At 39.9% G+C, this 22,632-nt stretch overlaps 1 protein-coding gene across 5 annotated transcripts in view; it reads left to right on the top strand.

Moving 5' to 3' along the window:
• Palld (palladin, cytoskeletal associated protein) overlaps positions 1–22,632 on the top strand; it is a 372,211-nt gene that overhangs the window by 102,125 nt on the left and 247,454 nt on the right. Inside the window, exon 1 of one of the 5 annotated variants that reach the window (XM_048791701.1) lies at positions 17,676–17,872. The exons of the other annotated variants lie outside the window; for them this stretch is intronic. The gene's annotated coding sequence lies outside the window, so the exon portion shown is untranslated. Of the gene's footprint in view, positions 1–17,675; positions 17,873–22,632 lie in introns of those variants that run through there. 5 annotated transcript variants of the gene reach the window in all.

Raw genomic sequence — 22,632 nt, 5'->3', positions numbered from 1 at the left:
TCAAATTACTCTAATTTTAAGTAATGAGATGCCCTTGGAATCCTGGTTCTTTAAAAATAATGCTCATTCTATAATTTCTTAGATCATCTCTTCAACTCCTTCTCATTAGGGAACACATATGCCACCAATTCCATGATCCACCTAGCCTCAACGTATGACTTCTCCCACAAAGTTAACTTCTCTGTTCCTAGAGAAGTTACTATCTTCCTCTGATTTGGGGTTGACCCTTCAAGATAGCTTGTGCCAAGTCTAGGGGCCCCAGCTTCCAACTCCACATGTCCAAAAGCTAAACCATGGTGAAAGTATTTCTTGGCGGCATTCTGGAATAATGATTTTATCCAAAGTGCAGATGTACATTTTTCTGCAGGTCCAAAATCTAAGATATTTGTCTCCCAGATATAAGGTGAATTAAACTAGACTGCCTTGCACCTGTTTCAAAGTCTCAACATGGTTAACCCATCCAAAAGAAATAAAGATTTGTCACCAAAAATATCTTTGGAAAAATATTTTTCTGTTTTACTAGAAGCTCCTTAGGGATAGCTTGGAGGAGTTCACATAGTGCTTCATAGCTCTGAACTTCCTGAAGTTCTTCTCCCAGAGTCCCCCCGCTCCCCGCCCGAAGAAGGGAATGAGGAAGGAAAAGTCATGCTTAACCTTGAGGATTGGTGTCTCCAAAACCATGAAATTTTAAAAAAGCTCTCCAGACTATCCACTCAAGTATTCAGAACTTCTGGGCTTGCATCAAAAATAATTCATCTTGCTAGTGTCAGGGTTGAAGTTTCTACTTCCTGGATGCCTTTTCTACCTCCAGTTCCTTCAGTAACAAACCAAGAAAAGTGAAAATATTCTAGCATATCAGAAGTAGTGAGTTTCTAATTTCACTCTTTGAAATGCATTGCCATTTACTTCTTTCTCATGTTTGTGTCTAGGCGCCCCGTAGAGTGGCCAACCATACTAGTTTACCTAAGACTGAGGGTTTTCCCAGGAGGCAGATGGTTCACTGCTCAAACTCCAAAGGTCCAGAGCAAACCCAGATGATCTGGCCACCCTAGTTCCGTGACCAAGATGAATGCAGATACAGAAATATTGCCAAGACAAATGTATTGACTTGATATATCATGTGTTCTTGATGGCCATATGGAATCAAGGAACATACTTTATAATCCCTTTCAGAAGTCCCCTAGCCCTAGGTCTTATCCCCAGTCCTAATTGTTACCAATTTACATCACCTTCCCTTCATCTTTTGGATGTGTGTCAACACTCTCTACAGTTAATCATGCTGCATCTTGTATTCCAGATAACAATGCCAGAAATAGATGCAGGTTTTAGGTTTTGGCTGTAAGGGTCTGATTGTGAAATACATATTTATATTTGAGAGGAAAGTGGTAGAGAGAAGCATCTTACCTCTTTGGCTGGTTTGTGGAGTGAGCTCAGCACTATAGTTTTAAATGTGAAGTAATTAGAAATAATGAGCCACTAGGATTACCCCCAAGTCTTCCTGGAGAAAAAGAGTGTGCCCCAAGTCATGCTGGCTCTGAAAACTAGAACTCATTATGGATAAAAGTAGGAAATTAGATTATACTAATTCACAGGCATACGTCCAAAGATGATCTTAAAGCATGGTAGTGGTACCCCATAAATACAACATGGATGTCACAAAGTCATGCCAACTTTGGGGGGAAAAAAAACCCTAAGTTGGAGAGCTGCACATCAGCTGCTCTAAAGACCTAACTCTGTTATTCTTCTAGTTCGTAGCTGGGAATTCATTTAAAGGCTGGAGAATTTGGTTTCAGCTGTTCTTTGTCTGTCTGAGTCATGTCATAAGTAATGTCCATCAGATGTAACTCTGTCTGTGTGGATGGCGCCTCTACTCTAGCAAAGAATCTCCAGTCTCATGAAGAAAATGAAAAATCTCTTTTCTTCTTGGCTTAGTTCCTGCCTCTTGTCTTTTTTTTTCCTCCCCTATCTTTTGAGCCATTTATTGGTCTTAATCAGTTTTTCTTTAAAAATCCTCAACTATATTACAATTTAAAATGACACTGTGTACTCTGTTGCTCATATTTTAAAAGTTATAATAATAATAAATGAATGGGAATCTTATGACAGGGACAGTGCTATACAGGGAGAACCCTGAAGTCCAAAATCACAGCCTCCAGGCCATGAGAGGGACAGAACAACCACCCTGGCTAGCCTGGTAGACATTTTTTTTGCCCCAAATTTCTTCTTACTGGAAATTGCTCATATGTGCATCATATATGTTCAAAATAACTTTCTGCAATTTGGAAAACCATAAAACACTGATAAGCAAATGAGACTCTGGTGAAGATCCCTTTATAAGTATTGTGTATACTTTTATAAGTGTTCATTAAATGCTCTCATTTGCCTTTGTTTCACATAGTGAGCTCTCACTGTTGATCTGAAGTTACAGATGTGGTTGGAGCCCCTCTCTGACCAATAACTCAGGCATATTTTTTTCACTTTTTTTTTTTGAGAACACAGGAAAATAATTTAAAGCTGAAAATAGGAGTCAAAACTACAATAAAATGAAAGCTACCCTAAGAACAAAAAAGTCTCTCTTCTTTCCAAAAGCATGTGTTTCTCCATGGCCCTGCAGGGTAAACCACATCAGTGTGAGACAGTGCCATTTCAATAAGCTATTTGAATCGTCCAAAATTGAATGCATGAATAAAAAGCCAAGAAGAGCTATTGGCAATAAGCTACGGGCATTTAAAACACGGTGGCCACAAGATTCCTCAAATTTCAGGGCAGCCAAAGCCAATAAGCACTAGTGCATGAATATTAACAGGTTGATCGATTAGAATTATATTAAAGGGATAGGCTAAGGGAATAAACCGCTATATGGAAGATCTGGCTCAAATTTCCTGCAGCATCTTTGAGTACTTTTGCCCTAATTTCTAAGGAAGATGTGAAGTTTAAAAAAAATTTTTTTTCATAAAGCAATACTTTTACAAATTCATATAAAAGGCATTGAGGATAGAGATCATATTCGTGCTTTAGTTTCATACATTTTTTTTTTGTCCCAAACACTGTATAAACAAATACATGATTAAGAAAAATAAAAAGCTCTATGTGGCATACATACCACAAAGGGCCTGAGTATCTAGGAAGGGAAAAATGATTTATCTTCATTATCATCTATCCACACGTACTTGGGTAATCATGAAGACGTTTAAGTTTCACAAGGAAAATAACAGAGCCTGGGGTCTGAGTGTCAGTACCTGGCCTGAGTCCATTTGGTGGCAAAAGGAATTCTCAAGTACTGACATTACATTTCAACAGGGCATGAAGAGTGGATTTACATTCCTTCTTGGATTAAGTTTTGCTCTTTATAGTCATTCTCTTTAGATAATCAAAAGCATGTGTCCCCACACCTTGCCAGCTCCACCAAGAGTAGATGAGTGCACAGCAATGGGAGTGGTCCTCAGGGCGAATCTCAGAGAGGCTGAGATGACATCGGAAAGACCTCGATGCTGCATCCCAGCCCAAGGGGGTGCTATGATTCCTCTCCTATTATCTTTGAGGTGTCAGTCACCGCTGCAATGAATGTCAACTCTTCTGAATCCCACCTGCGACTCCCTCTGAAAAGTATAGCAGCAGGAGCCTTCGGTTTTGAATAATAACTGCTTTGTGGTCAAACGGGAAGAATCCACAGTCAATTTATGAGGTCTTTGCCTTCAAGTTATGGATGAACCGAGTTTGTTGCTAACAGGGGAAAGTTATTTATGATGGGATTGTTAAGAAAGAAATGATAGTGTTCCCATTTTTTTCTCTATCTTCTTTTTTCTTTTTAATAGTCCTTGGGTTTTGATAACTCTTGTGTGTGTGTGTGTGTGTGTGTGTGTGTGAATTTTATTTTTTTTTTTTGTCTGTTCTTTACATACTCCTTTCTGCTTTGAGTTTAAACGGAGTTGTGTTTCAAGGAGTCAACTTTAATTTTGTGACAACAGAATCTGTACTCAGAGAAATCTTGCCTTCAGCTTGTGTGCCCCGTCTTCTTCCTAACACTAACTTGTTTCATTTTGACTCATGTGACGAAGGGATTCCATAGGCTACTGGTATCTTTTGAATTGGTTAAGCCTTTTCTCGTTTCAGGCCTCAAAGATAAAAAACATCTGCACAAGCAAATTTTTAAAAAATGGATTCTATCTGGGCACAGTGGTACATACACACCTATAATCCCAGTGACTCAGGAGGCTGAGGCAGGAGGGTTGCAATTTGCAGGCCGGCCTGGACAATTTAGCAAGACACTATATCAAAGTAAAAAATAGAAGGGGCTGGGGATGTAGCTCAGTGGCAGAGTGCTTGCTAGCATATGGGAAGTCCTAGGTTCAACCACCAGTATGGAAAAAAAAAAAGGGACAAATTCTAAATTCTAAAAGTATCAAAAAATTAATTCAGAGGAGGGTGGTTCCTCAAGTTTAATTTTTTAAAAAGCCATTCTCTTTATTTAAAAAGCAGGATTTAGTTGCACTTCTTTTTGTCAGAGGAGTCCACTTTGGCTATGACTTTTCCTTTCATAACCCTAGAACCTCTCTAGTGCTGATAAGTGCTGATAAAGAAACTGTGGGCACTGTCATCTCCGGCCTCTGCTTTCTAGGGCTGTAAGCAGTTCACTGTGGAGGAATGAGGTGTGAAGATGGATTCCCCTACTTTTGTATCCACAGGCTTTGCAGGTTCTGGGTCACCAGAACAGGTATGGATAGGGGCTGATTAAGGGGGCAGGAGGTCCACAACCTTGTGCAATTCATCAGAATCCAAGAAAGAGTAAATGGGTGAGTAGAGCAAAAACTATGGGTCCCAATTCTGTCTCCCCATTTACTTTCCATGTACCCTTCACCAGTGGTCCAACTCCTTCAAACCTCGGTGTCCCACACTATAAAATGAGGACAATTATAAATCCAACTTTATAAGGTTATTCTAACTACAGACTGCATATAAAACGTAGTTCTCATTATCAATAAATGGCAACTATTATAATTATTACTTTGGCAATAATAAGAAGAAAAGTAAACATCAGGAAGTGTCCTTATGAAGTCCCCTCTACCAGTGAGGCCACCACCTGACTTTCTTCCAACTTGAAAAATAAATACTCTAAGGGGTTGCGTTTAGGGGAGAGGACTGGAGAGGTTTAATGCAATTTTAAAGCCCCTGTTATTGCTTTGCAAAGAAATCACCAGTAAAGTTTAGTATTTTTTTTCCCTTTGAGAAGAAAAGAAAGTAATACTGATGAGAACAGGGAAGGGAAATGAGGCAGCCACAAAGTGGGGTGTAATATTCCAATCCCAGCACCTTCCAGTTATTTCCCTGCCTAGTGAACCACATCACTTATACTTCGTGTCTCAGTTTCCTCCTCTGTGGCATGGAGATCATAATAGCTGTCCACAGGATAACTGGGACAAAGAAGTGAAATAACTGTCAATGTGCCTTGGGAATTAGAAGGAGCTATTGGTTTGTATGGTTTTATTTCATTTTCCGACTCCACGCTACATTCCTGGAGAGAGCAGGGACTCTTTCAAGTCTGCTCTGTGCCAACTAATCTCTACTTCTGGAAGGATCTGGGAACTGAAACTTTGGGCACTGTCATCTCCAGCCTCTGCTTTCTAGAGCTGGAAGGGCCTTACTCTTAGAGTAACCTGAAAAGATAAGACATCAAAGCACGTAAAAAATCAGTTGCACACTCATCTTTGTTTCAATTTTAACCCCTTTCATTATACAGAAAGAAAGGGTTTTGAAATCTGGAATATTAGGAGAAAATGCAAATATGGTAGATGTACACGGCAGGTGAATTGCATTCATCCCATCAATTTGAAGCTCTTAGATGACATCAGGGATCAAAAATGCCACCTGTTACCTCTCCCCCAGCCACAAGAATAAATCCTTTCCTCCAAGGAAAATATGAGCAACTGTGAATTGATATTTATTTATTCACAAGTTCCTCTGCTTCTAAACTCCTCTCTTGTATCATTTCATAGGTGGGTATAAATCCAAAACCACTTTTTTTCCTTATATGCTAACCCTTAGATTCAAAATCCATCAGGTCTGGATACTTAATAGGTTATAGGCAGTTTTTTTTAAATTTGTTCTGATTAGTTATACATGACAGTAGAATGCATTCTGACACATTGTACACAAACGGAGCACAACTTCTCCTTTCTCTGGCTGAACATGGTGCAGAGTCACACGGGTAGTATAATCATATATGTATGTAGGGTACAGCTGCCCCAGCTATAACCAGGCCCTGACTGCTCCTTCATTTTTGACCATCTATTATTTGCCAGGTCTGTTTGAGGCACTGAGCAATGGACATGAACATGGTCATGGTGGCTACCCTTCAGCAGGAGAGCACATTACATGAATGGGCACACGTATCATTGATGGGCAGTGAGGAGACAGAGTCTAAGAAAGGAGGAAGACTCGCTGTGGATACAGATGGCTTAAGAGCTAGGATTTGAAGGATGACCTAGAAACTAGTGCAAAGGTCTCAGCATGAAGGGAGTCACTGTGGACCAGGAGCTGGAAGAACCCGCCCCCCCACCCCGGCAGGCTGGAATTTAGAAGAGAGACAGAGGGGATTGGAGATGTAAGCAGTAGCCAGATCGCGCATGTCCCATTTGGCATTTAAATGACATTGGCTTTTAATCTAATTGCAACAGGCGGCCACTTAATTGCTTTAAACAGGGACATGACCTAATCCAGTCTGCACGTTAAGATGCTGCTGCTGCCCCTGCTGCTGTAGGAGTGTCTTTAACTGTCTGGGCTAGAAAGACTTGTGGCTAAGGGTGAGCTGGTATTGGTTGAGTTGGTTCTTCACCCTCTGGTGGAGGATCTTTCAGTAGAACCACCTCAGATCTACGGCTCCTAACCGCTGGTGGTGGAGAACTCCGTATTTCTAGCAAGTTCCAGGGTTATCTTACATGCACCGTGTTTGTGAGTCTGATTAGGGTGAACTGACGCTTATTCTTACTCCTAATGGAGTTCTTAAAAGGACAGGGTCCATGAGTCTGGGTCTCTCTCAGGCCTAGTCTCCTGTAAATTTTCTGAAGTATCAGATTTAGCTGTCACCAGACAGTCTTGAACAGAAACCCGATTCTCCACAATGAAAACAAAATAATTCTTCTAACCAGGGATCAATAAAGTGTCCACTTTTCAGCAGTGGTCAAAAAGTTGCACAAATCCATCCACACATTTTCCTGACTCTTAGCGCAAATGTTGGAAGACTAACGGACAAACACCCAGCCTGCTGACATGGAAGAGAACAAAATCAACAGAATCCAAACCACAAGCCACCCTGGCTCCATGTTAACCATGTAGTTAGCAGGCCTGATTAATGATAACTTATTTCATTTTTACACCAATGACACTTTAAAAAATAGTTGTCCTCCAATGGACAAAAAACACAGGGAACTGAACCAAAATGATGTCCAAATTCCACCCCTCAGTGAAAAAAGTATATCACAGAGTAATAAAGAGAGTATAATGTTAAGCCATGGTCATAGATCACTTTGGACACCATGTGAAGGCTGACTCAAGGAAGGCATGCTGGGGACAAGTGCATATCACACACCCTGACTTTCTCCCAGCTCATGGAGAGACAGCAGCACACTTGTTAAAGGGAAGTGCAGATTGGATATAGCCCCTGACTGAATTTCTGACTATATTGTGGATACCTACCCAAAAATTAAATGGCAGAGCATATGCAAAAACTGTGGGTAGAAAGAACTCAATAAATGTCATTTCCCTCACATTTCTTTTTAAATAAAGTAACATAACATTATAGACTAGTAATTCTCAAAGTGGGCTTTGAGGTTCATTTCTACCATTTTGCTGAGGATACTTGTTAAAGATATGGGTCTCTCAGCCCAGCCGTGGCCTTCTGAATCCAAGCTATGTTACCTGGGAATTTGCATCTATGGAGACCAATTTGATTTTGAAGAACACAGCTCAAGAACCACAGTTCCAGACTAGTAGATGCATCCTTCATTCTTCTTCAACTGCTTCAAATGCAAATGGTTGGTTTTGTTTTGTTTTGTTTCTCCAGCCATTGGTCAACCTCTGAATGCTCAGTGTAGACCTTCCACCAGATAGCCCAGCAGGGAACAGGGCCCATAAACAATGAACAATGGCACGCACATAATACAATACGAAACTTCTCTCCTCATACTAAAATTTTTCAAGATGTGCAGTTTAATCACGGTTGTCATTGACTTACAAATCTTTATCTGGAGTTTATTTCAGGGTAGGGGGTAAAAATCCCCAGCTTCCAGGTTGGGAGCTGGGCATTTCCCACCAAGGCCAAGTATATACAGTACAAAGCAGAGTGAGAAAGAAGGATGTGTAGCTCCTATTTTCAGCCCCTTTTTCCTTCTGCATCCCATATCCTCCCCACCTCAGTCTTGATCATTGGTACCAGAAAGTTTTCTCTTGTTTGTTTACCGTATACTTTGCTGTTTATAGGAACATGCCTGTCTCTCTGGAATGAAGGTCCAATTTTAGCAATTATGCAAAGACCTTATTTTCATATTCCCTTGTTTGGGTGTATAAATCCTTCTCCCAAATGTTTAAGAATCCCAAGACAGTGGTGAAAGGAATTTTTACTATATGGCTCTTCTGCCATTCACTAACCTTTCTTGGCAAGCGTGACCCAAGGGGTCCATCACATCATTAGGTGGCAGATGACCTGACCGGGTTGTGAATTCCAGTGACCTATGACCCACCTTTGCTTCTCAGAAGCTTCCTACTAAATTTATGTGGGGATAAGATGCTGTGTAAATCTACCATGAAAGTCCCGTGCAGGCAGAGGAGGGTTATTCTTCAGGTCTGGGAATACATGCCTCATCTGTTTGACTTATATGGGCACCCTAGGGTTTTTATTTGCGCCAAAAAGTGGAAGCCAAGCTTTCATTGTAAACAGATGGTGCTGCTAACGAGGAAAGTAAAGAATTCTTCCAGTCACTCTCCCACACTAGAGACCTGAAGAAGACTCTGCTTCAAAACAAGTGAACTAAACTACCCAAACGGCCCCCTCTCTCCCTACTCCGTGGACTCTGGGTTGAAACACACACACATATGCAGACAAACCTGGTCTCCATTCCTTCCTTCCTTTCCCCATGCCAAATTCTACATTCCGTCAGTGCAGAAACTATAAATATAAAATGTACAAACTCAATCACAAATCACGAGGGGGCTTTTCTTTGCATGACCACAACATAAGCATTAGTCCATCACTTTGGGATTTTTAGGATGCCTCAAAGAATGTTCAGAATTCCGGTCTTGCTCAAACCATGTCTTTCTTACTGGCTGGCAAGGTTCAGATGTTGAGTTGCAGAACAACCAGGGGGTTTCAAGTAAGAAGAAGACATTATCCTGAAGGGTCTCCATGTGAAAGATTTTCATGTATTTTTCCCTTTTTGCTTTCAGCCCAGGGGAAAAAAAAAAAAAAAACAGGGGTGGGGGGGACTATGTGGGAACTTTTATGTATACTTGAACCTGAGGCAATTGGAAGTTGATCATAATCTCCCTGTCTCTAAACCCAAAAGAGAAAACAGCATTATTATGCTCTAATCGAGTCTATATTTCAGTTTCTCCTTTAGGTAGCATCTTGTTACATAACCACTTTATGCTTTTCAATCTGAATATCATTGATAACAATCTCTTGACAGATCATACTTCCAGTGACTAAGTTTGAAAAGGAATCATGCAGACCCCCTTAAGTGATCTTTTGAGCATTCCAGGGGGAGGGGACCCCGGAGGCTGACCAGTCACCCATGTCCTGGGGCAGGACCACACTCAAACTGTCCCCAAAAGATGAGAATCTCCTATTTTTCAAGTTTCTCCAGAGAAGCAGATTCCATGACTCCTGAGTAAACCCACCAGTGTTTCAACAATACTGTTTTCAGAAGAGAGCTGAGACCAGTATAAATTGGCTTATTATTAATTTGATGCTGCCTTTTCAGCCCTAGAAAACATACCCCCCCTTCCCTTCCCCATCAAGGTCCTTCTGCATTGTACCTGAAGGCTAAATTGTCTGTCTAGTTGTGTTAAAAATGATGAGGAAGTACACTCCTGAGAACTCCTACCTCAGTCTCTCCCATCTGTTTAATGGGAACATCTGCTCTGTCAACACTCAGTAATATTGGAAGGACCCAAAAAGATAAGTGCCAGGCTGCACAAGTAAGGTATTATTTGTATCACTACCAAGCAGTCATCCTAAAGCTGAATCTGGAAACAGTTCCTTAAATTATTCTATTATAGGAAAGGCAGCAGAATACAACAGACACTAGTATGGCAATATGTAAATCAATGGATGTGTAACTGATGTGATTCTGCAATCTGTATACGGGGTAAAAATGGGAGTTCATAACCCACTTGAATCAAAGTGTGAAATATGATACACCAAGAACTATGTAATGTTTTGAACAACCAACAATAAAAATTAAAAAAAAATTATTCTATTATAGAAATAACATTGACTCCTGAAAAAATACTGTAAATAGAAGCCTAAGTTATTCCCAAGATAATATTTTAGTGTTTATATAAGCAAACTAGGTGATGGCAATCTCACAAAGCACCCGGAAAATGTTCTTTCCTGAAACTGAGGGCTCACACCAAAGAGCAATTGCAGAAAGCTGTATCCATTGTGTTGCAATAGCAGGTGCTGGAACCGGGTGACCAAGGATGGAGGCAAAGAAGAGCATCACAGATGAACTCCTGTACACAAGAGACACCCATAAATCAAAGTGACTCAGAAAGCATCCATGTGAAAGAATAAGAAAAGACAAAGGGAAAGGTACTGAAAATAAAATAAGGCTATGATCTTACCATCAGATGGGATGGGATTTCAGCCAACGAATAAACACAAGGCACTCTGAAGCTAAGTGACAAAACGCCAACTGAAGGCAGAAAGATCATGAACACATTTTCATCCATGACACAGTAACTCCCTTATAAAGCCAATATTACAGAAGATAAAAGTATACAGAAGTTAAAATTTTCCTAGCCCATAATAAATCCAGTCAAAATAACCAAAGTGTCAAAAAAGACATGAATAATATAATTACATGATACTGTTAGTCAACTCTGACCATACAGACAGTGCCTTTATTTTTTTCAAAAAAATGACCTAAATACATTTGTGAAATTGCACTATGTTAGGTCACAAAAGAAAAGTCAAAAAAAATTCAAAAATTACAAACTTTATTCTTTGACCACAATGCAATAAAACAAAAAAAAATTGTCAACATCTCAATTACGAATATCAATGTAAAAACTAATTACTAGCAAATACCACCCACCAGTACATTAAAAATAATTACCATGACCAAGGAGATGTTACGACAGAAGTGTGAGAATGGAATCCGCACTAAGAAATATATTGTATTCCATCCCATTAATAGATGAAAGGGGAAAGCTTATAAGATAATTTATAAAGATGCCCCCAAAAGCATCTGAACAAAAGTCAACAATCCTATTTGACCACAAAAAAAAAAAATCATTAAAATAAGAGCAAATTAATATTTCCTTCCTTAGCATGATAAAACATGTTATTCTCAGCTCAAGTTCAGTGGGGAAACTCTAGAGGCATTTCCTTTAAAATCAAATACAAGACAAAAAAAAAAAAACCTACTATCACTTTTGTTGGTTAACATTGCACAAGAGCTAAGAGACAATGAAATTGGACATGAAAGTGAAATTAAATACATAAAAATTGGAAAGCAGACATTTAGTCTTTATTTTTTAATTATATTATCATAGAGTTAGAAACACAGAAGCATTGAGAAATACCCATAAGCAATAAGAGAATTTGGCAAGAAAGAATGGTGCAAAATGAATGCAACTAATTAGTTGCTTATATCTAGTTAGAAACTATAATGTGAGTAAATAATCCATTTGCAGTAGCGAAAACAAGACATCCTAGGGGTAAACTTAATAGCAAATGTGCAAGATGCATGTGAAGCAAACTGTGAGAGATTCCTGACAAATACAAGGTCAGATATGAACAGATGGAAAGATCTTCTTGGCTAGGGAGACTCAACAACATAAAGAAGTTGATTTTCTCTATGCTATTTAGCTAAATTTAATTCCAAAGTTAAAAATAATGATGAGGGTTTCTATTGTCATTGCTGTTTGTTTACTCAAAGTTCATGTAGAAAAACTAACAAATATGGAAAACCAGGAAACTCTGAGAGAAACAAAAACGGGATATTACATTTAAAGAGATAGTCCCAGGGCTGGGGTTGTGGCTCAGCAGAAGAGCACTTGCCTAGCCATGTGAGGTTCTGGGTTCAATCCTCAGCACTACATAAAAATAAATAAATAAAATAAAGGTATTGTGTCTAACTACAACACACACACACACACACACACACACACATACACACACTCATATATACATTAAATAAAATAGATAGTCCCATGGGTTACTAAAAGTTGCAATAATTTAAACTATGGGGTAGTTGCACCTGATCTAAGAGATCAACCAAGGAAATAGAATAGACATACAGAAATTGATCTATGATAAAAATGGCATCTAAAAAGAGGAGGTGGGAGATTACTTTCATAAGGAATTAAAGAGCTGGGCGTGGTGGCACATGCCTATAATCCCAGTGGCTCAGGAGGCTGAGGCTGAAGGATTGCAAGTTCAAAGCTAGCCTCAGCAACTTAGCAAAACCCTGAGCAACTCAACAAGATCCTGTCTCAAAATTTAAAAATTAAAAGGGAGGGTTGGAGATGTTTCCCAATGAGGAACAGTCCAGGCAACAGAAGCAAAAACAGATAATGGAACATAGATCAGACTTCTCAACCTTTGTGCATAAAAGAGCACAACATGCAAAGTGAAAAGCCAACTGAAAAACTGGAAAAAATATTTGCAAATCATATACCTCCTAAGCAGTAAGTAATCACAATAAACAAAGAATACCTACAACTCAACAACAAAACAACAATTTGAATGAAAAATGGACAAAGGACTTGAATACATATTTTTTTCAACAATGGCATTCAACTGTACAATAAACAAATGAAAAGGTGCTCAGCATCATTAATCATTAGGAAATAGAACTATATTTTACAGTGATATATCCCTTCCCACCCATTAGGAAAGACACTATCAAAAACACAGAAAATAACAAGCGTTGGCAAAGATATGGAAAACTGCAACCCTTGTGCACCGTTGGAAGGAAAATAAAAGGATACTACCTCTGTGAAAATCAGTTCAGAGTTTCCTCAAAAAATTAAAAATAACATGATGATGCAGCTATCCCACTTTTAGTACATATCCAAAAGAATGGAAAGCAAGGTTTTAATGAGATATTTGCTCATCTATATTCAATGACAGAAGCATAAATTAAAAAAATACGATGCATACATGCATTGGAATTTATTCCATCCTGAAAGGAAAGGAAATCCAGTCACATAACAACACGTATGAACTTGAGATCATTATGCTAAGTGAAACAATCAAGTGAGAAAAAGACAAATACTGCATGATTTCACTTCTGCATTTTATGTAGTTAAATTCATTGAAACACAGAGTAGAATGCTGGTAACTGGGAATTGACTGTGGGAATTGTCAGCTAGGAAGTTGGTGTTCAGTGGGAATGGAGTTTTAGTTTTGCAAGGTAAATACAGTTCTGGAAATCCATATCACTACCACATAAATAGGTATACTAATGGACAGATAAACCATACAGTAAAAAAAAATTATCAAGATGGTAAATTTTGTTACATTTTTTACCACTATTAAAAATTTTTTAAATATCTTAAAAAAAAAGTAGTGGTAAGAAATTAGATCATTAATTGGGACAAAATAAAGCAGGATCTACCTTTATATCTTATAAACAAAGTCTTATAAATGGATCTATACAAATGGATCAAATATTTAAATGTCAAAAAATCATATGGAATAGGAAATGTATTTCAATGATTCATTTTAAAAATTAATAAATTCAACTGCATAAAAATTAGAAAAATTTGCATGTCACAAGATACCATCACTTAAGACAACAGACATTGGCAAAATGTGAAAATCTGAAACTGATTAAACAAAGTGATAATCTCCTTAATATACATAGAATTTCAAGAAACCTATAAAGAAAAAGATCAGATTCTAAAAGAATATGCGATATGTGTATTAATAGATAGGTCATCACAAAGGAAGCAAAACTGGCTTTTAAACATACAAAAAAGTGGCTCAGTCTCACTCAAAATTAGAGAAATGCAAGTCAAAACTATTTTAAACTATCACTTCTCACCTATCAGATTGGCAAACACCCAGAAGTTTGATTGCACACTCTGTTGGCAAGGCTGTGTGGAAACAAGCACTATCAACGATTGCTAGTGGGAGTGTAAATTGGTTCCGCCCTTTGAAGGGCAATTTGGCTCTATCTATCAAAATCAGAAATGCAAAATCCAGTAATCCCATTTGTGGGAATTAATACCACAGATAGACTTGCACAAGTGTAAAATGTCATATGTGGAAGTCTGTAACATGGTTAAGCAGTGAAAGTTTGGAAACAATTCAAATGTCTATCAGTGGGATCCCCGATTAAATAAATTGTAGTGTTATTTATCCAAGGGAATGCTATGCAACACTAAGCATGAGCATATTTTCTATGCACTGAGATATATGTAAGTTACGTCATGTCTTTTCCGGACCCTCTAACGGCTGTCCATTGCTCTAAGGGTAAAAGCCAAAATCTTGTACTTGTTTACAAATTCCTATATGACCTGACTCCCCTGTTGACTCTCTGACCTCATATGACATTGTACTGCACACCCTCTGCTCCAGCCACATTGATCTCTGCTGCTCCTCAAACATACTGCCACTTCAGGGCCTCTGCCCTCACTGTTCCCTCTTCCTGGATCACCACACTCCCCAAATCATCCCAAAGTTCACTGTCTCACCACCAAGTGTTTGTTTACATGCCACTTTCTCAATAAAGCCACCCCTGATCATTCCATCTTAAATTAGAAGCACCCCCATTCCCAACCCTCATTATCTTTCTTTGTCAATTGCTCCCATTATGTTCTAACACAATGCGTAATTTACTTTTTTTTATTATGTTTAAAGTCTGCTTTGTGTGTCCCTTCCCTAAGATATAAACGCTACAGGGCAGCAACTTCTTTCGATTTGTTCACTTCTGTGTCAGTAACATATACAGCAGTCCTTGGCATAGAGTAGGCACTGAATCGGTGTTTGTTTCCAAATAAATGAAAAATTCAATATATGATATGGCAAGGAACCTAAAGTATATTTAAGTGAAAGAACACATGATAAAGGCCAGCAATGGTTTTGCATATAGTATTTTCAAGAAATAAAGAGCATTATAAAGATGTAATGATTCTCACTAACATCTATAATTGTAATGCATAAAAAAATTAAAAAGCAGTAAAGAAAAAGAATAAGAATTCAGTTTTGCACTTATGCACATAAAGAAACCTTTAGTTTTCTGCAGAGAAAATTAAAATCAGTAGTAACCTGTAGGGGGATGTATGGTCTGAGCATATGGGGCAACAGTGGTAGTGCATGCACTTTTATTTAAATTATGTGAATGTATTATTCAAAACATTAATTTACTAAAAATAAAACTGATGGCATGGCTTCCAGACACAGGAAGATTTTAATTTAGTAGTTCTCAGTAGGGGCTGGGGAATATTCTTTGTCTACAAGATCCCCACCTATACCCTGGCACTCTCCTGACTCAAGAAATTCTACAGAACATTTGGCATTGGGGTAGTTCTCACATGAAGCACAAGCAAAAATGGGCAGATCACAGAAACTAAAGCCAGGGCTTCCAGAAACACTGGGTACTACGTATAGCTGCAGTCCAACAGGTAGCCTCCTTCCGGCAGGATGTGAACAGATAGCAGAGATTTCATCGGCTGTTTCAGACTCAGCCGCACAAGGGAACAACACCACGGAAATGGTCATCTCTGACTAAGAGTTGCACACGTGTTGGATGCTTAGACTATGTTTTGGACATCTAAAATGTTTACAGGCGTAACAAGAGTCGTTGAAGGAGCTTTGGATTTCTGGGCTCCTGGTGTTCATGTGCTGAAACCCTCCCAAATTTTCCTTTTGCTTTTGCCTGAGCACTTTAACCAATAAAATCTCTTTCCTAATTCACAGAGTAAAGATTGTTCCCATCACCAATCCTGGAGATGAGAACAGTGACTAGGAAATAAAATGTATTTTGGTGGAACCCACCCAACAAGACCACCCTGTGATGTCTTTTGGATGAACTGCAGTATTTGACTCTGTTATTCAATAAGCCTAGTAAAATTCTACAACTGAAGGGTATGGCAGAGGGAGGTGGGGGGACATGCAAGAAGGAACAGAACTTGCCAAATCCAGGATATTTTCAGTTTGAATAGCAATCTCAGTCTTATTAACTTTACATTGATTCCCAAAGGAAGGGGAAAATTTAATAAGGAAGAAAATATTCAATACTTTCTGACCCATCACTTTCTTGGGATAATAAATGTGAATTAAAGATACACACTCAATTCTTTTAACGTTCTATTAATTCAAAAAATAAATATTTCTTGCATTATCTCTATTTCTGACCTCTCAAGATCATTCTATTTCTGGAACACACTTTCTGATACTGTTCCTAATTGACTTCAAGAATCTGTCATGCCTTTGACGTCTTCTACGCTACATTAGAATTAATAGCTTCATGGGTCCCTTGTGAGTTTCTTCTTTAAGTTTCCAAATACAATCCGGGGTTTCTGTTTCTCAGACTGGCTAATGAAAAGCAAGTCTGGGACTGGAAGATGGGAAAAACTGGAAGTAGTGAAGTAATCTTTTTAAATGTGCAAAAATGAAGCCCTGTCTGCCAGTGGGTTATAGTTGGCAAGTAGGTAGGTTTTTTATTAAATGGTTGGTTTTGTTTCTCCTTTTGTTTCTCCTTAGTATCGGTCCGTGTGGTAACTGAGTCACTATGACATCATGCTGCAGAGAAAAGACTGCAGGACACCCAGACGTGCATATGTTCATCCCTCAATGAGTCGCAACCTTGGGTCTATTCCCTAGATGTTGGAGGAAAGACTTGATTAATGGCAGGCTTGTTCAACATAAGAAAGAAACAAAGACCAGATTTATTCTTGGCATTCCCTTTCCTAGGGGCTTCATGTGTAACGTAATTAATTCATAGCTTTGCAGTAAGGCAGCATCAGAGGAGCAATTTAATTTAAAAGAGGTAATGCGCATGGAAAGCACAATTGAAAGATGCCCCTGCGTGGAAAGGTATAGAAGGAAAACCAAAGTGGAAATCAATCCCTTAAACTCAGTACTAGCTATCACCTGGCTTCCTTCCCTCCCCCTGCAGTTAGGTGTCTGAAGAGACACAACGTTTGCTAAAAGAACAGAGATCTTTAGGAAACGCTTTCGAGCCCCCGCTGAACCGGAAGAGAGTAGCTTGTTTGTGGATGAGACTTGCAAGTTACCTTCCTCTTGGGTGATTGCAATCCCCCCGCCTCCGGGCAAAGCAAAAGTCTTCCTAAGAGTGATAAGGACACCGAACGAGCCGAGTTATTTCTGGACATTAGCAGCATTCCTCCCCAGGACACACCCTCGCCCTCTCCCCTCCCCGGCAGGCAGCCGCGCTCTTGCACAAACCGCGCACACGCGCCCCTCGGCGAGACGCGGCGCACTCGCGCTGCTGCAGTCGGCTGGACGCGGGGACTGACGCCTTCAGCGCAGCCTGCCGGGGGCCGGGCTGTTGGCAACTTTTCTTTTTGTGAACTCAGAGCTGAATTCAGAGTGAATTGCACGCTAAGAATCAGCGAGATCTGAAAATCCCCCCAAGAGGAGCTTCTTTGAGGGCAGAGCGTATTTTTTTTTGCCCCACTGGTAAGTGTCCGTTTTAAATGTGTGCAGAGGTGCAGGAAATAATGATCTGAGCGTTTCCGGCCGCAGCTTGCAGGTACTCTAGTGAAACGTACCCGGGCACGGTGGAGTGGGGGTCTGCCTTGTGGTGGGTTATCCTAATAGCTTCTTCTGAAGCCTCTTGCTGGGTCCTGCATCGGGGGACTTTTCCGTTCTTTGATTTGGGGTGGGGGAGGGGGACGATGTAAAGTTAAACTTCTTTCCTTTTTTTTTTTTCCCATTAAAAATGATGCTTTCACAGAAGGCTGTCTTTCTTGCTTTTATATGCCTGGAGCAGTTGCGCGGAGTGTATTTGTACTCTTGCAAATTTCTTTGAAATCTCTCCATCCCTGGTTGAAATAGAAGGAAACTTTCACAAAGCAATCAATTTCTGACAGCGTAAGAGCTGCTTAGTTGTTGAATGAACTCTAGCTGGAAAAACTTTATCTCCGGCAAGTTTTGCTAATTTGTTTCCCTTTGAAAAAAAAAATCTGGGCATTTTCACACCTGTTGCTCTTCAGTTGGCTGAAAGTTGTTTGCTTTCCTAGATCTCACTCGATTGCAGTCCTTTGTCTAAGAAAATCAAATGCTACTTTCTCCGCTTTTTCTCCTGGAAGCGCTTTGGAAGGGGTCCCTCGGTCGTTAGTTAGCATTCAGTTGGCTGTGGTTCTCCAGGAACAAGTGGCAGGCAGAATACAATGGGGAAGAATGCATTCCTGATAGCTCCTCTACCATGGAAAGACTAAGCTGAAAAACTGACATTCCCTCCTGAGTTTTTATGGAAAACATTGCTTGTCCCTGTTTTATAAATATGCAATTTTGGTGGACTCTTGAAATGATCTAATCCAGAAGGAACCAGCATGACTTTCAGAGCGATTTCTCCCATCTCCTGCTCTTACAAGCATAAAGACTCTGCCACCTGAGCACCCCAGAGTTTCTGAAGTCACCTCTCTCTTCCTTACCAAGTGGACTACATTTGAAGGAAAGAGGTGATGTGCTGTGTAGCAAGGGCGGCGGGGAGAACTACAGGAGAAGTGGGCTGTCCTCCAAGGACCAGCCTGCTTTCAACTTTCTGATAATTAAGAAAAGCATTGGACTCTGGGATGTAGCTTAACATCCTAGCAGGTTAAGTTGAATTCCTGCCCACATGATAGAAAGACTTTCAAAAGCCCCTCTCATACTTCCAAGTGCAGCTCAGTGGAATGCTTGTTTATTTCTGTTGCTGATAAATCCATGGGAAATCTCTGCTGAACCCAGCAATTTTAAGAAGCAAGTCCTAGCTTATAATTGCCTGCATAATGGCAAACAGGTTATTTTCAGTAACCCAAGAGTCTTGCATTTTCTCCCCCACTGTTGTTTTAGAAGTTACATGAAGATATGAGCACGCCTTTGTGCTTTCCCCACCCCCAACTGAAATGGAAAGTTACACTTAGGTATCTGATGAAAAAGATTGTTGCCAGATACATTACCAGGCTATAAAATAACATTTCTGAAAAGATTATAGCTACTAGACATTGGCATCTATAGCTACTATATAATTTTTCATTGTACCTTAAGGAAAGAAAGGGAAGAGACCTACTTTGATCATTACAGTGTTTTCATTTGTTTGTTGTGTAGGTTTGCTGAGTCTTTCTCTGTCCCTGCCCCCCCCCCCGCCCGCACCCCCATTGACAATCTCCCCTCGCTTAGGTGAAATCACAGACTAGAATTAGCAGCAATGATCTGTCTTTGGGACTAAAATTAGAAAGCACATGGGACATTTAGGCATATACCTCTCATCTCATACAAGATTCTATAACTTCTCCTTTAAAACTCCCAGTTTAGCAATTATTATAAGATGATGCTTCGGTACTCTTTAAAGTAGCACTTTTATTTGCACAAGGGTTTTTTTCCCCCTCCAGCTTTACTCACACTCTGCCAATGCACATTGAACATTGTTTCTCTGGGGTGCCTAAAGGCACACTCAACACATTTACCATCCCTTCAAAGTCCGTGTACTTAACTCTTTGAAGAGTTCTTTGAAAAAAAATTAAATAAATAAACAAACAAAAGGTCCGGTGGCACTTGCAAAACACAAGACTGAGTGCTCTGATGTGATGGCAGATGGCAGTCGCAAGAGCTTTGTGTATGCCCAGGACAAGCTTGGTGTCTCTTAAATTAATCATGAATTGAATAATTGATTTCTCACACCTTGGGCTGCACTTACTCTCCAGCTATAAATTTAAAGACTGGTTACTATTGAGGTCTAGTTCACTTGGAAATCCTTTCTAAGCTTATCCAATGATTTTATAGCTGGGTCAAATCTAATCATAACGCACGTTATGAAATGCACTGACATAAATGCTGGGCTTTCCTGGCTTTCCCATTTCCAAGACGACTTCAGTGACCTTCCCATTTGTTGGTCAGCTCCATAGATGGTGGGGACTGATGGATACAATGGGTTTCTGTAAATGTAATTAAACGTGTCTCTGCCAGCTGCCTGTGGTATTTGTGAATGTTTTCGTAAGAAAAAGCCGTTCTTCGGCTTTATCTGCCCACTGTGGTTTGTGGCATGTTGTGCTATTCTGCAGCCGTTGCAGTTTTTTCCTGAATGATTGAGCTATGATGTCATGTGCTATCTCAGCGCGGAACCTTTTCAAGGCTTTGCTGGGGTCTGTGTGCCTGAGCGAGGGGAGTGGAAGCTCCCTCAGAGCACACTTGGTAGCGACTCCCCGTCTACTCTAGCACATTCCATTGCCTGGAGACCAAAGCCACCAAATGATTTGCGGTCAGAGTGATTTGGGGCTGGTTAGAGATGATTTAAAAGGAAGGTTATGGGCACATGAAGTGTAGGGTAAAGAAAATATATTTTACTACTTTATTAAGACCACATGGCTCCAACTTGAACCTTTTTTTTTTTTTAAGATGGAAATTGTTGGCTGAACTGGCTCACAGTGTTTTTTCCCCTTTTTTTCTCCTTTTTTTAAATTTTCTTGCTTAGAGCAAAAAAAATCCTACTTATTACAAGCTTGACCTCACCATTATTTCTGAAAGTTTGAAAAACTTTTTATGCTGAAAAGAACAGGAAAACACAGGATCTATAATGGTTGTGCCCTCCCAGGGCCAAAGGTCATTGCTGGAGAAGAGACCCAACTGTCTTCAATAACTTAAAGAAAGTTATCTCTTATTAAGCTTGGGAAGCTATCAGTTCTGAAAAAAGCAAGTACCAATCTATTACCTTGATTCAGAAGGCAACAGAATATCAGGACTGGCAAACAGTATGTCATTTGATAAGTAGGAGAGATGATTTTGGCCAATCCCCTGAGGGCTCAGTATACCCAGTAATTAATAATGGGGCCAGATGAAACAGGGTTGATCTTTTCCAATGCACAAATGATGATAGGGCTCAGAGTTCCATGGCCCCTTCTCATTAGTGGTCCATGGGAACACACAACCCTTGGGCCCACAATTCATTTGTGAAACTAAGCTGCTATCTCCTGCCTCTCCCATGTGGACTACCAAAATTGGCACAGTAAACCACCTATTACCACTGAACAAGTTCCCCCAAGTATCCATCCAGCATGAACTTAAAGTATCTATTATTGCTTCACTCTATGGATCACTTCATCCTATCTCAGTCCTCAAGGTATAGGTCATAGTCTAGTAGTCCATGAAAAACTATCGCATAGCTAACTCCAGCTTCCAGTTTGGTGTTATAAAACTGGTTAGCAGTTATCAATCTGGTGTCTGAGAACCATAATTGCGATGTAATGGAAGGTTGCTTGATATAACTCCAACAAGACTTCATAATTGCTGGTCTATAATTCATCTGAGCTAGTCTGATTCCCACAGTTTGAGTCTATGTGTTTCCAAGGGTTTAAAGGAGAGGTCAATGACTTGTTCAAGGTCACACAGCATGTGAGCATTTGTTTGGCTTCAAACTCAGAACTTCTAACGTCAAATCCCATACTCTTTGCACTGTAGCAAGCAGCCCCCACAATTCTTAACCCCTATGGAACTCACTCTCTTCATTTGCAAAAATGAGACATTTGGCCCAGAATACCATAGTCCATTCCAACTTAAGATTCTGTGTCTGATGAATCACCGGCTGGAAGAGACTTTAAGAAATCACTTAGTCATATTCCTTGTTTCCAGAAGGACTCTATCTAAACTATTTTGAAAAGAAAATGTAAGCCCTTTTCTGACAATCCCAGAACCTGGCCCCAGAGAGTGTCTGAGTGTGCTTTGGGGTGAGAAAGAAAAGAGACGGCAGGGTGTCGACCAACGTCTGCAATAGGTCTGGCCTCACCAGAAGTGAATGTTCAGTCCTGCTATCAATGTCTAAAGTAGGAGAGCAGAGTCACAAGCATGCTTTGCTGGCTGGAAAGGAGTGGGTTAGGAGACACAAAGATTCTTGCTCTCCTTTGACAAAAAAGCTAAGGGACTCAGTAATGATCTTATTTATTGAGGGCTCCTGGGGAGAGTGATGACTAAAATCAATGGTAATGTTTCTATTTAAAGAGATGGCAGAATCCACTTCCTTCATTGAGTGCCACAAGCAGAAAACTGTGCTAATCTAGCTCTTTCTTTGCTTATCTTGGAAGGGTTGGTGCCACCTTGGGCATAAGGAGAGAGGCTTCACCCTAAGATGGTGCCTTTGAGCCTGAGAGCCTCTCTCCAAATTTTCCCTTCTGTCTCAGCTGTATGCTCAGTAAGCTGAACAGTTAGGGTCTCACATCCTTTTTCCAGCAGCCAGACTAAGTTGT

Source organism: Marmota marmota, unplaced genomic scaffold (assembly GCF_001458135.2).
Source record: "Marmota marmota marmota unplaced genomic scaffold, marMar, whole genome shotgun sequence".
NCBI lineage: Eukaryota > Metazoa > Chordata > Mammalia > Rodentia > Sciuridae > Marmota > Marmota marmota.
This window is presented reverse-complemented; position numbering and strand designations above follow the sequence as displayed.